This window comes from Anguilla rostrata, chromosome 3 (genome assembly GCF_018555375.3).
Source record: "Anguilla rostrata isolate EN2019 chromosome 3, ASM1855537v3, whole genome shotgun sequence".
In the NCBI taxonomy this organism is placed as follows: domain Eukaryota; kingdom Metazoa; phylum Chordata; class Actinopteri; order Anguilliformes; family Anguillidae; genus Anguilla; species Anguilla rostrata.
This window is the reverse complement of record NC_057935.1, coordinates 43167239-43183038: the sequence shown is the minus strand read 5'-3', so window position 1 is coordinate 43183038 and position 15800 is coordinate 43167239.

Genomic DNA, 15800 nt, shown 5'->3' with positions numbered 1-15800 from the left:
ATGCCTCCAGCCATTTTATGAGGGAGAGAGAAGCCACACACTCACCAGAGAGACTCACCACACACACTTTCACACACACTCTCCTCTCTCTCTCTCTGTCTCTTTCTCTCTCTCTCTGTCACACACACACACACACACACACAGTACAGCACAGTAAATACCCTGTGGAAACTGTGCGTCAGAGAGCAGGCATTCTATGCGTGTTTCACATGTCTGTTTTTTTGTTCTTTTGATAGAGGCAGACACCTACAGTGTTGGGCTCCACACTCCATCACTGTGAAGTCAAAACATGTCTACCTCTGTGGCCAACAGACAATATACCCTGGGGTTTATTACCTGTTTTTTCAAGGAGGAACCCGCTGTCTTCCTCTATTCCATCTGAACATATTTTACAGTATTTTATGAATTCACAAAATTACTGTGTACTGAAATAAGGTGGATGGCTTATGGACAGTAGTACTACGTGTTCAATGTCGTGTTGTCTACTATTTGTGTTTTAATAACAACAACAACAACAATAATAATAATAATAATAATAATAATAATAATAATAATAATAATAATAATAATAATAATAATAATAGAGCAGCTGCTTCCATTACAGCAGTGCTCAGCTGTACTTCAGTTCTCAATGGCAGGTAGGATAGCCCCAATCACGCCTCAGGAGAGTCTCTGATCCTGCGGTCTAAACCTAGTGTGAGTGCCCAGCTCCGCAGGCACCGGACAGGCTGCCAGGTTTTCTCTGGCAAACGGCGCTGAAAATGAGCCCCCCACGCCAACTCTGGCTGCGTCATTAAGTCAGGATGGTGCAGAATTCATCATCTTCCCACAGTCCTCTGAACGTCTTCTAGGCGACAAAACTTATCGTCTTTCAGGGATGATAGGTGATCCGCAATCCGCTGACAAGCCACTGCCACCACCAGTGTTTCCATCCAACTAATTAACCACGAGGACCCTCTCCCGAGGAACATTTTTAGATGTAGGAAATGATAAAATTTTTATATTTCACGTGTAAAAAAAACATGGTCTTTTGTGTCTGATTTACAGGATCGCGAGTAACGTGTTTTGGGGAACAATAAAAAAAACGTGTCCGCTGTCCTGTTAGCTTGCTTCCTTGATGATCTCACAGCCTCGTTAATTCCATTTTGCTGTCCTGGCAGGTTTGCGTGATAAAACCTTTAATTAAGAAGCCACATTGCTGCGTCAAGCTTTTTCTCGTCCCTAGTTTTTATCTTATTTTTTTTTCTCCATGCCTTTCCGTGCCGCCCCCCATTATCTTTTAGGTGCCATTTAAGTCATTCTATCTCTGTTCCTGGAGCTGATCTTGGATCAGTACTGAAGAAAGTCAAAGCGACTTCACACCACTCAGGCACCGCCCCGCCCCCCCCCTCCCCCCCCGGAGAAACAGGCCCGCTAACACTTAATGTTATCACAGCTTGTCCGCGACGTCGCGGCTATGGTGAGAAAACGCTACTCTCGAGCCAGGAAAGCGCCGGCTCCGCTCTAGAAATAGCCGGTGTTGACAGAGCCGTGCCGCGCGGGGTCCACTCCGCGAGTCAATTATTCATCTGCTTGACGGGCGCGCAGTTGGTCGGGGGAACGGCGCTCGCGAGCCAGGACGACCTCGGTCCTATCGAGGCGTCGGCATCAATCTGCCTGCCGGATCTATTTTGGTGCGACGGAAACGAAAAAAAGGAATTGGATCAATATTACGAGAATGCTGTGCAGATTTCCTTTTTTTTTCCCCCTCAGACTTATCTCCGTCTGCTAGCGAACTCTGAGAGGCGGCGCAGTATGTTCTGCGTCTGTTACGGTAAACAATCGATGGCCGCTAGACTGGGTACAGACCGAGCCTGCGAGGGCCTGGATTTGGGAACGGTTTGACAGATGAGGAGACGGAGAGAACACGAGGCGACCTCTCGGGACGGCGGGAGGGCTCGGACACGGCGGGCTGTGCGCGGCGATGGTGAAGGTAACGGGCTGCCGGACATGGGGTCCTGGGCTAGCAAGCAGCCAGTGCCCAGGAACATCAATATCCTGAGGGGACAGGAAGTAGGAAGGACACAGAAGAGATGGCGAGGATGAATACAGCAACTGTGGCATACACTGCCAGCCTAAATTCATTCATTCAAAACTTTAAATCTTTTACTTTGAACACATTGTTTGTTTTCAAGATCGCAGCCTGAAAATAATTGAAAAATATTCTGTTTGAGTGATAAAAAGCAACACCATTATCTGTTTGATAAGTGAAGGACAAATTCCATAAGTGAAGGTCTGGCACACACACACACACGCACACACACACAAATGTACTCACAAACACGTATGCACGCACACACACACACCCAAATGTGCACACAAGGTTTCCAAACCACTTTTCCCTACAACACAAATTTGAGCGACAGAAAACCCATCCATCCTTTGAGAGAAATCACACCTCACCCAAAAACTGTTTGATAATTCAACCCATGAGGTATCCACAACAAACAGATTTGAAGGAAAATATCTTGAGGCAATAGTGCAGGGAAATGTAGTTTTGGTTTTTAACAGGTTGAAGTTGTTGATACCCTTGAGCTGATTGGTACTTGGATAGGACCAGAATGGTGTAATTGATTGCTGGATAGAGGACAACACAGACATCGAATAACACTTCAGGCTGATCACTATCCAAGAAACCACCTTTAAAAATAAACACTTTAACTCCTGTAGCACCACAATCACGGTGTAAATGGATAACTTTGTAGCTTGTATTTGTGTACAATAAACTGATACCCCTTTTATTACTGAGACTGTAGAAATCAGTTGCATTGTACCAATTGAGAATCTAAATTGTAAATAATACAATGTTGAAGAGTCCATTTTGTGAGTATAATTGTCATGTGGTTTAAATCCAGGCTTCAGTGAAAGTCAGACCTGATGAGGTGTGGGTGACTGCAGTTATTAAAACGTATTGATCAGAATATGATACAGGGCTCAGTTAGTAATCTCTACAGGGGACCTTTTAAACTAGCCAATGTTGTGGGCCTAACGCATCATTCATTTCCATTTCATTGAAATAAAAACGCGGGCTAGTCATATTCCCATAGCTGCATATCTATTTTACTGCACAGGATGCTGCCGGTCCTGTTTTAATCGCATTGACTGCACTTGATCCTGTTATGTGAATACTCTTTAGTTAAGTGCTTCATGTCAAAACAGTCTGGAGCATAACCAGGCACTGGGAAGCAGACTGTAACATTCTCTTAACGTGAAGGGCGTGCAACTTAAGTTCACCGCTGCTGCAAGTTGATGGTTGACTACTGATGAGAATAAAATTCTTCAAATCTGACGTGTGCTAAAAGCAAATTTTCAAAAGACTGAAATGATTATTTAAACCTTGTCATTGATATGTGATTCAATTTGAATATTTAGTTCAACCACTAATCATGTTTCTGACACCTACTAATCTAGAGTGACATCTTCAACTTTCTCGCGTATGTAATTGTGTGATTTAAGTGTCTGGTGATGAACGGTGAGACTTAGTGCTTGCATTACTTTGATATGCGGTAGGTACTCATGAGCAGTCTGGGTGGCCTTGTGTATCACAGAACCAACCTAGTATTATGGAAACATTTGGCCATTTCACTAAATCCAATTTATTTCACAGAATTAATTTCTTTCTTTCATGAAAATGCCTATCTTGAAAAGTGTATGTAACACAGAGAACCCTGATTCATTCCTTGACCCAGTTTCAGAAAAATTTCTCAAATACCTTTTCCACTTTTAAAGATAGTCTAGCTGATGGCAGTCACCTACGAGAACCCATTTAAAAGCATATAACATACACCATTTTTATACAAAACAGACAGGGAAGGTATTCATCACATAAATGCGCCAAGAAAAGCTTCTGTGACTGGAAACATGTTTCTATGCTATATGTATGGTACAGGGAAGCATGTTGGTGATGTAGCTCAACTCAGGACCAGCCCTGACCTGGTGATGTAGCTCAATGCAGGACCAGCCCTGACCTGGTCATGTAGCTCAGTGCAGGACCAGCCCTGACCTGGTCATGTAGCTCAGTGCAGGACCAGCCCTGACCTGGTCATGTAGCTCAGTGCAGGACCAGCCCTGACCTGGTCATGTAGCTCAGTGCAGGACCAGCCCTGACCTGGTCATGTAGCTCAGTGCAGGACCAGCCCTGACCTGGTGATGTAGCTCAGTGCAGGACCAGCCCTGACCTGGTGATGTAGCTCAGTGCAGGACCAGCCCTGACCTGGTGATGTAGCTCAGTGCAGGACCAGCCCTGACCTGGTCATGTAGCTCAGTGCAGGACCAGCCCTGACCTGGTGATGTAGCTCAGTGCAGGACCAGCCCTGACCTGGTCATGTAGCTCAGTGCAGGACCAGCCCTTGACTCTGGACACTGACTGGTAGTAGCTCAGTGCAGGACCAGCCCTGACCTGGTCATGTAGCTCAGTGCAGGACCAGCCCTGACCTGGTCATGGCTCAGCAGACCAGCTGACTGGTAGTAGCTTGCAGGACCAGCCCTGACCTGGTGATGTAGCTCAGTGCAGGACCAGCCCTGACCTGGTGATGTAGCTCAGTGCAGGACCAGCCCTGACCTGGTCATGTAGCTCAGTGCAGGACCAGCCCTGACCTGGTCATGTAGCTCAGTGCAGGACCAGCCCTGACCTGGTGATGTAGCTCAGTGCAGGACCAGCCCTGACCTGGTCATGTAGCTCAGTGCAGGACCAGCCTGGACCTGGTCATGTAGTTCAGTGCAGGACCAGCCCCGACTAGGTCATGTAGCTCAGTGCAGGACCAGCCCGGACCTGGTAATGTAGCTCAGTGCAGGACCAGCCCGGACCTGGTCATGTAGTTCAGTGCAGGACCAGCCCTGACCTGGTCATGTAGCTTAGTGCAGGACCAGCCCTGACCTGGTCATGTAGCTCAGTTCAGCTGAGGACCGGCCCTGACCTGGTGATGTAGCTCAGCTCAGCTTACACATGACGCTGTGAGGCATCTCCCTACTGGTTAGTATTTAGTAAAACTTCTTATTCTCTCTATCCTGCCAAAATGCACTATTCAAAGGCATAACACTTCACCTCTGTTTCCTTAGATAATTAACATCACTGCAGCAGAGGGTATTACAGCGAGCAACATGCTGAGACAAGCAACATCTCCCAAACTGGTAAAACCTCAGCGTACCGACTCGATGAAGAGCAGCTTCACCCTCCGCAACAGCGTTGATCAAAGTGCGTTTAAGACAACGTTAAACATTTCTTTGGCCAAACACTCCCGACTCTTTGAAGCCCTGGATTGATTGTCCAGAATAAATCCACCATTCTAATCTCAGTATTCTGAATCTGCATTTTTATTTCAACATAGCAAAAAAAAAATGGGGGAAGGGAAAAAAAAAAAAAACATCCAGATGCGTGATGTTTGTGATGCGCTTGGTACCGCTACGGATGAGCAGAGGGATGCAGCTGCAGGTACAGATGGGAAGAGAGAGGGAAAGTTTTGAAAATCAACTGCCACATTTTGTTTGTTCCTCGCCCGTGCATAGCGGGGAAGCGTGCGCACTCGTTCTTCACGCACCAGATAAGCATCGCAAGCCGTTTCGAGCGCAGCCGGGCTCAAGGTGGCCTTCTGTCTGCTTGTCCATCTGAGGCAGCGGGCAGACTTGGGACGGTCCCTTTCTCTTCCGCAATTAGCGTGGCCAGATGGAAGAACCGCAAGCTCATTTAATGGTCAGTTTAGCTAATGCAATAATAGCAACACGGAACCCCTGCTAATGAACACCTCCTTGCCTTGATTTGGTCCAGCGAATCCATTTCAGGCTCCCCTAATGAGAAACCGCATGCCTCGTCGCCATGGCGTGCATAAGAGGGGTAATTGTACTTTCAAGGATGTGTTGCTCCCTCAAGACAAAAGGCCAAATGTAGGGGAAAAGAGGGAGGGAAGAATAGATGGTATTTTAAAAGCATGCTTGCTACATCTGAGATATGAGGTGCATTGTTTACTCCAAATTCCACAAATTATGCATGTATTATACTCCCTCTGTCCTAATGCACACACACACACAAACCCCCACACACACACACTAGTCCATCTAAAATTCATTAATCCACAAATGAAATGTATTAAACACGCTGTATTTTCTACATCCAAATTCAGCCACCAAATGTGATCTGACACTAGCTTGTACTACATCTTGCACTCAACCATTTCACAGTAGAGGCGAGAAACATGACTAAATTACTGTCCAGTCAAAATTGAATAAATACAAAAATCACATTCCTTAAGATCGGGTTTACCATTGACAACATTTCAAAATTCAAATTGTTGCGTAAATAAATGACATTTTGTTAAACATTGGCTGTAGTTAGTCCTCCACAAGAAATTTCATTAAATCACTGTAAATGTTGGAGTCCCAAACAAAACTTTCACGTGTTCAGATATGTTCGTCATTGACATGGTTTTGAAGATGGACATCTTACTTCATTGGAACATGTGATGACAAGCTGCAATTTAATGTAATACTGGTGTTCTACTGTTATAAAATTTTCTTGTTTAATGACAGAAATATGCCTGTTTTTCTCCTTCAATGGTAGATGCTTCTGTTCATTGGTTAGTGTGATATGACATAGTTCTTTTGGTTTTGTGCTGTTTAACCTAAAACAGTCTAGTGTTGCACATTATGTTCTTTGGTATATATGGCACATTGGATTTCCACTAGTTGGTTATTTTATTATTTGTCAGTTACAACAAGGTTCTGTGTTGCCATCATTAAGCCGTTAAGCTGTAATCCTATTCTTCTTCTTCTTCTTTGTCATATTATTATTATTATTATTATTGGGGCTTCATAACATACAAACAGTGCTAGTCTGTCAATATGTGTCTCCTGAACATAATAGCCGGGTGTATAAGGGTCATAGTCATGCATGAATGCTCAAGATCTTCTGTCTCTGTGACCTCGGGGAGGTGTGGGACTGAGCAGGTCTCCCAGTGGGTGTCGGACATGTTTCCGTCGAAAGGTCAAGTGCTCGCCGTGTCCTGTTTCTTCTTTTCTTTCGCGACGTCTGGAATCTGCAGCGCGTAGCGAATTCACGCGCGGTCCGCCAACCGCCTCCGTCGCGCGGGTCTCAAAGAGGCGCCACCCAGCGTATCTGCTCTCTGTCACAGAGCCTGCTACATGAGACAGCAGATAACGGGACCCGGGCCAAGACGTTTCATGAGCAGGCAAGAAAACATTTGAGGAGGGGAAAAAAGACAGGAAAGCACAGAGCCCCCAGGCGTAGTTTTTTTTTGCTGGGAAATTCTCTTGCTGTACACATGCCAGAGGGGGGCAACTTTGAGGTGAGAACATGAGAACATAACAACACATAATGATAAGAACAGGACATTCAGCCCGTCTAGGTTTGTCACGTACCTATAGTCTACGGAGTATAGCACTATATCAACTCTGACACCTCAAGGGCCTTTGCATCCGCTTCATGACCTACACTAGCAAACTGTTCCATACAACTTTCTGAAAAAACAAAACAAAAAGCTAAAAAACTTCCTGATATAGTTGTGATGCGGGATTTTGAAATGTTTTTATTTATTTATTATTCTTGTTTTAAAATGGTCGTTTTACACACAGATGCAAAGAGGGAGCAGACAGTGAGGACAGATTTAGAACGTGGTCTAGACTGAGAGCCTGCCTTTGCTACACCCATCTAGCCAATAGCGCGCTATCCCAAGATTAGATGCCCCTCCCAACAAAACAGTGATCAGTCAGCAGGTGGTTAATTACAAACACAGTGAACAGACTGACCATGCACTGCAAGGTGTCCTGCTGTCTAAGCCTTCATTTGATCATATTAAGTGAAGACAGTGAATGCAAGGCAACATATGTTTAAAATGAATACATAAATCTGATTTATTTTCGGTAACTATATGAGGTTTGCCATCTTTTCTCGTTCGATTCGCCAGGGCTGATTATTGTTAGTCATCACAGCATCCTTATGTGACAAAGCTTTTGAGTGTGAGGGTTGGCTCTGAGACAGAACAGGGATGGAGGCAGACAGACACCTCCGGTCTCACACACCGGGTGATATTTTTTCTTTTTTCAGGAAAAAAAAAACGGCATTAACCAGCTAATGGCTTTTTTTTCAGAATGTCTTTTTTTGCCCTAACATTAAGGACAAGCCCAGGTGATCTGAAGGGAAGGCATATGAGCGCAATCAAAGAGCCCATTTGGATTTAACAGGTGTTGTGGTTGCCTGTTAAAGCTCCAATTCCGTACCCTCTGGCATTTAAACCTTAATTACTTCAGTAAACACCCGGTAAATACTCAGCTATCTTCATATGTACACAATAAATTCCAAGCATGTCTTGGTAAACACCTGTATGTGTTATATAAGTACAGTAGCCCTGTAAGAAAATAATAATTTAATGTTGTAAGCATACAGTGAATATTTCAGTCTTTGGACAGCTACAAAGACAAATTGTACATAATAATACATTTCCACTGTACTACTGCAATAAATATTAGGTTATATGTAAAAAAAAAATTTTAAATGCTCAAATTCACTCATGTGAATCATAGATGGCAATAACTACATATGCAGCATGCCCAGATTTCCAGAATTATTTTTCCATGGAGAAGCTACAAGGTGTTTCGTGATTGTGTGTGTGTGTGTGTGATTGTGTGTATGTGTATGTATATACTATATATAGTTTGTGTGTTTGTCCATGCATCTATGTGTGTTGTCAATGCATTTTTGTACAGTATATGCAATATTTTAGCCAATGTGGAATATGAAATCTGAAAATCTTGAACTGCTCAAAATGTAATTTCTATATACTCAACGGAGTTAAATGCATCTGTAACTGTAGCACAGAAATGTATAAGCCAGGGAGAGGAGAGGACTAGGACAGGTGCAACTCCCTGCACATCACATGTCCTGTTATGTCACAATGGAGATGTGACATTATCGGTGATGTCACAGAGCTGGAGGGATATAGGCTGTGTCCAAATGAAATCAAACTTCTACGCAACTTGTTTGGACATGGCCAGAAGCAGGAGAGTACACTGAGTTCCTGTTTCAGTCCCTCTCGTCATTAATAACTCAAGTGTCTGTCAGTTATTTTCAGGCAGGAAAAGTGTGGCACGTTTCCACAGATGCTGCCAGCCTCTGAACACAGATGTGGTTTTCACCACTGTTAGCAGACGAGTCCTACAGCACGATCTGTATATTTGTCCTTTTCCTTCCTGGCTTTTTAAAACCATTTTTTTCCCAAAGGTTTTGATTATTGTGCTATGGCTCCAATTTGTAGGAAATGTGGGAGGTTAAAAAAAGATGTTAAATGTGTGGCCAGGAAAAACAAAAAAGAAATAAAATAACAGCAGGGTTTCACGGCTAACAGACCTGGAGTTTTTGCGTACAGATGTCTGCTGTGTTTCAAGTCTTGGGGTAACTGAATGTTTGATATTCCTGTGCACTCCACCCAGGGCTCTGTATGTGGAGCCTTCAAAACAAATGATTGATTGGGGTTTTCTCCGCAACAAGTGAGGGAATAGCAAGTTACTGCAAGTTCCTCAATATTGGGCAGAGATATCATGCGCCATCTAGCAACTGTGGGTTCCATGGGGAATGAAGCCTTTTTTGACCAGCCTTAGCTATTTTATTATTATTATTATTATTTATTTTTTGTTTATTTCTGTAGATAGATGAGTTATTAAACCCCTACTGCTGTATTAAAATGAAGTTTCAAAAAATTAATTGGGAGCAATTAATTACTGGGTCCCAAGTTAACAGTTCTCAGGTGAAATGAAGTCACAAGTTTTCAATTTCAGGCATTGGATCCCTAATTCTCAATGGCATTTTTTTTTTTTTGGAGCTGTGAGCAATTGAATTGAAGTAGACAGATAGCAAGCCTGCCTTCTTGCCTGCATGACAGTATATGGACTACCATTATTTCACTGTACTATAAGGTACTGTAGTTTGCATACAATTTACAGCAAACCCATTGCTACTGGCGGGCAGGAGGGGGCCAGGCTCATAGCACGTATATATATATCTAGTATTTTTAATCTAAACACAACTGCCCTATTCAGAATATTTTCCACCCAGCCCATTTAAACAACTTAAATCACCACAATGACATTCATGTTTTCTTTCTGTTTCATTTCTGATCCATTTCGATTTAGCAATCAAGCACAGCAAACGTGTCCGTTCCATTTGTTTAGGCTCAGGCACACGTCCGTTGGGCTCATATCCATGTGCCATAATGTTACATCATGCTCAAGCCACGAGTATTCCTCTTTAATATGAATTTTAAACATATTGAGCACAAGATAAAATTGTGTTTGATGCGTATCTCTTTAATTTAAAATGCTTTTCATTAAATCATTTTCATTATGAATCCAACTTTTTGAGATTGATTTGGCGGCACACCTGCAGTACACACACATATGGTCCACTCCGACCTATGGGGCACAGGCTATAGGTCGGAATTGATGCTGTAGATAAATAAACATTTCTAAATACATTCATTTATAAAATTTTAAACCCATCCCTTGACAAAACATGTTTTCACACTTATTAAATATATTATTCTATAGATTTTCAGAAGAATATTTGGAAGTTGGAAATGCACTGGCATGCCTCCAAGAAACTTGATAATCTTGTCATATTCTATATTTAAGTAAACTGTCTGTGTGACAACTTTTTTACATAAGACAAATCTTACATATAATATAAAGACATGCTTCCCCAAGGAATACATTATCAGTGAAGACCCACATTTTCAATCTTCAGTTACATTAAAGGCTAAACTGAGATGCATATCCATTTTTGCTCCCTGTGGGGGACAATGGTCTATTGTCTTAATCTCCAGAACCATATATTCTACTTTGCTTAAACCTACACCATGAGGGAAAATCTATAAAAATAAAATACATAATATTTATATATTATTATATATTTAGATATTTTATATTTAGTTTTAGTTTTTTATTAATACATTTTCACTGCAACATATTTTTGTCATTCGAGACACTTGTAGTATGTCAAAAAATTACAATAAAAAAAAATCTGCCGTGTCTCAGGAGGATACATTAAAAAGTCTCCTTTAGGCTTGACTTGAACACACACTGGAATGAACTCTGTGGCCTGCCAAACATTAACAATACAGGAAAGCAGTGCCAGAAATATGCTAAAATGATGCTAAAACATACTAACCCGCAAAATCAATGCAGATTTAAAAAACAGAATTAAAAAAATTAGCTATTAGCTAAATAACAACAACAATATGTGCCCACCCACCTGGGCAGTGAACTGGGATTATATAAGGGGTGCTAATCACTTCATCAATCAGCTGTGAGCTTGATGGGAAACAGCTGGGAGCTGTGTTATCATTCTATCACTACAAGAGGCTTATGACCCCCCCCCCCCCCCGCCCACCCCAACCACCCCCCTGCTCCGACCCTAACCCAAGCCACAATGCCGTTTCTGAGCTCCTGTTATATATGTTTTACAAATCTCCCCCCATTCAAATGGCGCACTCTGAACCAACCTTTATGACAGACCACATTACTGTCTTCCCGAAGTTGCTTATGACTCTACAAGCCATAGTTTAACAGAAGCTCTCATTGGAGCTGCTCTCTAACAGTGTGTTGTATGAGCTGAGGCTAGCGGGTTAAGCCGTTGCCGGGTAGATTCGGTCGCAGCTCCTCTGTAGCTGAGCGCTGCGTGGCGCCCACATTAACGGGTTAAGCTGCTGCTCGGTTTGAGTTTTTGTGGAAGCTCTATCGCGACTGTGTGCTGCATGGGCCGATGTTAATCAGTACAGGAAGTGGGATGGGTGGGAGTTCAGTCCGCTATTGATTTTACTCAGTTTAAGACACAAGGGTTTCTCCTCAGGAAACAGCCGTGGTAATTAATCCTTCCTGTCCTGAGTGCCAGACTTTAGGATTAATAGAACGCTTAGAGTTCCTTTTGTCCCGTTTTAAGAAAAGGAATAGTGGACCAAAAAGCAAAAAAAATAAAAATAAGAAACGAGATGAAAGTCAAAACTGTAACTTGCGTCCTTTAGCAAAAAAATAAATAAATAAAACAAAAATAAAAACATTTTTATGAAGTGTAAAGGAGTGCCTGCACACTGGGGGCGAGGGACATCTGCTTGGTCCGCGCTTTGTGGCGTTTGACGCTGCCGCGCCTGTCTCCGAACAGAGGGACGGGCAGGACGAGCGTGCGAGCACCCCCCCCCCCGTCGCCGTGCGGCCGGGGCGGTCCGGCGGTCCCGTGGGACGGCTGGGGGAGGCGGGCCCAGATGCTCACCTGCTGTTCGGCACGGCGAGGCGAGGCAGCGTGCGGTCCGCTAAATCAGCATCGCGGGGTGGGGGGGGGGAGTGCGAGCAGCGGTGCTGAGGAATGAGCGCGTGCGACTTCTCTCCGCAGCGGGAATGTGTGGGAGCGCGTTCGCTTCTGAGGTAATTAATGATTTTTAAAATGGTGGTGTTTCTGAAGAACAGAAAAAGAAAAGGATGTCGCTGGTTATTCTCTCTTCTGTTGGGTGCTTGTTCGCGAAGAGCCGGCAGTTCTCTTATCAGGAGTTCCTCAGCTGTGCTGTGGCAGTAAATTAAAGAAAGCTCATTCTTTCTCTTTCCTTTTGTCTTTGCAAAGCTCAGCGCTTCAGCTGTGATTTCTCCTGGGATGAAGACATGCACATGCATGCTCACACACACACACACACACACATGCACACGCACATGAGCATGCACATGCACACACACATGCACACATACGCACATGCACACGCACAGAACAAAAGCAGAAAAGCGGGAAGTAACCCAGGCTTAGTGACTAGTTTTGTGATCATTTGTGACAGTCTAGTGGTTCTGAGATGTTTTACCTGGAAATTCAATAGCAGTCAGCATGCAAATGATCAAAACCAGCTCAACCCCAATGTGAACTGCTGGGTCAGCCCTGTAACATAAGGGTTGGGGAATGGGACTTCCCCAATGGGAACATGCAGAAAGATGTTGGTTCCAATGCCTCATGGGAAAACTGCATTTGCTCCCTTGAGCTACATCCATCACAGCAGAATCAATTAATAAACCATCTGTTTAGACAGATTGTTAACACTGAACATCAATATTTTCCTCTTCAGTTTTAGACAAAGTGAACGATCCTCCTCAAGCCCAAGGCTAAGCAGATAAGCTTGCAGAGAAAACCCTTTCTCTTGGTTTAGTGCAGTTTTACCAGGTGATGCAAGTTAGTTCCCCTTATGCCTTAATAGTTTGCACTGAGAACGTTTTAGCATTTTCAGTTGACCTATGATCAACGATACTGGAAACTTTTGGAAAATGCACAAACACAAATGCACAAACTTAAGTATAACTATGAGAAGTTGCAATGAAGACAGAATCGATGCACATCACAATGCTAAACACAAGAGATTTTTAAAATGTATTTTTTATGCATGTTTACTGTACAAATTTGAACCAGTTGAGAGAAGAAAGTTCCCATAAAAAAACATATATACACAGCACCATTTTCTTCCCCCTGTTACTCTTTCTTTCTTAATTTGGCTTTTACCACAAACTCTAGCCATTATTTTAGACGTGTGTCACATCCCCTTGTTGTAAATTTTACACTAATTTGTCCAAAGGCTTTAATATGAATTTTGTTATTTTTATTATTTTTTTCTTCACAATCACAGCATGAGCCCTGCGTGACACTTAGCACTTTCTCAAGTGCACTTAAACATTCACATTCCTGTCTTGACCAAGAGAATGTCATCTTGATTACAGCTTTCAAACTATTGCACACAATTTTTTCCCCCAATTTAGTGGCGTCTGAAAGAATAACATCTCATACTTTCCCATTCTCCCAAATTAGTCACTCCAGAAAGTGCTTTAGCACGCACTGAAATGTGCTATTGTTTACATCCAATCTAACTCCAGAATCCTCTGGAAATTCCAAAGCTGCAATGCATTACTGACTCCCTACCTAACATGTGAACACGCTGTTGTGCCAAGTCAAAGTCAATTATCTGCGTTTAGGCAGACGCTGACTCTGAAGAGCGCCTGCCGACTGCAGTAAGTGTGCAAGCAGTAAAGAGAAACCTCAACCTCCTCCAGAGGCCAAGGTACTCCCTCTTTCCAGAAGCCTCAGTTTAAAGAGACAAAGAGGCCTCTTTAATGGTTGCCCATTTACTATTGGCCAGCATGTTATCATTTTATAAGTTATAAGACTACAAGCATTCAGCTATATTTTAAAACTGAATTACATTTTTTAATTACATTAACTGATTTTTATTCCAATCTAGATATACAGTTACAAACAATATTTGGCTTGGTCCAGTAGTACAGCTAAAATACTACAAAATACTAAAGTGCCAGTAGTAGGACTGGTAGTGGTAGTAGTAAAAAATTAAAATGAATAAATAACAGTGAACAATGAACTTCGTTCACTGATTTTTTTTCAGAAACTACAGAAATTAATTGATGGACAATTATGTTTTTTTTTTTGGGGGGGGGGGGGGGGGCTACTTATGCAGTATATGCAATCAATCCCTGCTGCACGCCATGGAAAATTAGGGGCTGGAATGCAGGAGCCATTTATGAAATTATGTTGTGATTATTATTATAATGGTGTTATTATCATATATCATTCTTATGTTGATGATGGTGCAGGGTTAGGTTGTTTCAAGTTATGCCTCCCTGTAGTGTCATCATATGAAATGTTGGGTGTTTATAAAGGCGGAGTAGAGGAGGTACTAGGGTGGAGCAAGACAGGTGGGAGGCTGCAAGGCTTAGCCTCTGCTTCACTCACAGGTTTTCCCATTTTCATTTAATAGAGCCTCAGTTTTTTTTTTTTGGAATGTTCACGGATGACATATCTTTCTAGTCTAGTGATTTCATTGATAATTAATATATTTGATAATAATTACCAAAATGAAAAAATAAAATAAAACAAATATATTTTGCGTGTTGGGTAAGTTGAGGTGTTTTAACTGTTGAAACACTTGTGTTTGGTATTCAGAGTGCCGGGTGCTGGTGTTAAACGGTGAAAACTGCTGGGTTCGAGAAATTAAACAAATTTCATGTAGTCCTCACCTGGCTGACACTCCATTTTGTACTGTGTACAAAACGAAGGACTACAGTGCATTGTACAGTCTAAAAATACCCGCATGAACAGATGATAATGAATTCTTTATAAAAGCATGTGTAAAGAAATGTGTAGTGTATATATAAAAAAAGAGTCTCAAATCAGTGAGCCACGTGAATTACTGAGTGATGGCACTGCGACACAAAAAAAGATTTATGACTCATATTAGTAAGGCTGCTAATAATAAACCTAACTACACCTAAAGCCAAACAATTTAGCTACTTAATTTCAGAAGCTCAAGTTCAACGTTATTGTTCATCAGAAGCATATATTTTTTTGCAGTCAAAAGGGACTTATGGACTATTTAAATACTACTTATGGAGAGTATTTATGGACTAATTACAGTAAATGTAAAGTAAATGACATAATGTAACCTGTGATCCTCAAGTCTAATCATATAACGACCTTTTTAGTTGAGTATAATTCTCTGCAGAATATAATGCACAGACAGTGTTTTATTGCAACTAGAAACTGTTTAATTGATAACAGATAACGTTGTGGAACTAAAGAGTCACACATGGAAGTTTTTCATGGAAACTTAATGTGATGTCTTGGGAGTTGAATGGAAGGATTTATCTGTTCACTTTGAACATTTGCAGCAAATTTTCTCTACATCCCATATTCTGTGAGCTGGATTGTTGCAATTGTCAAGGAAACC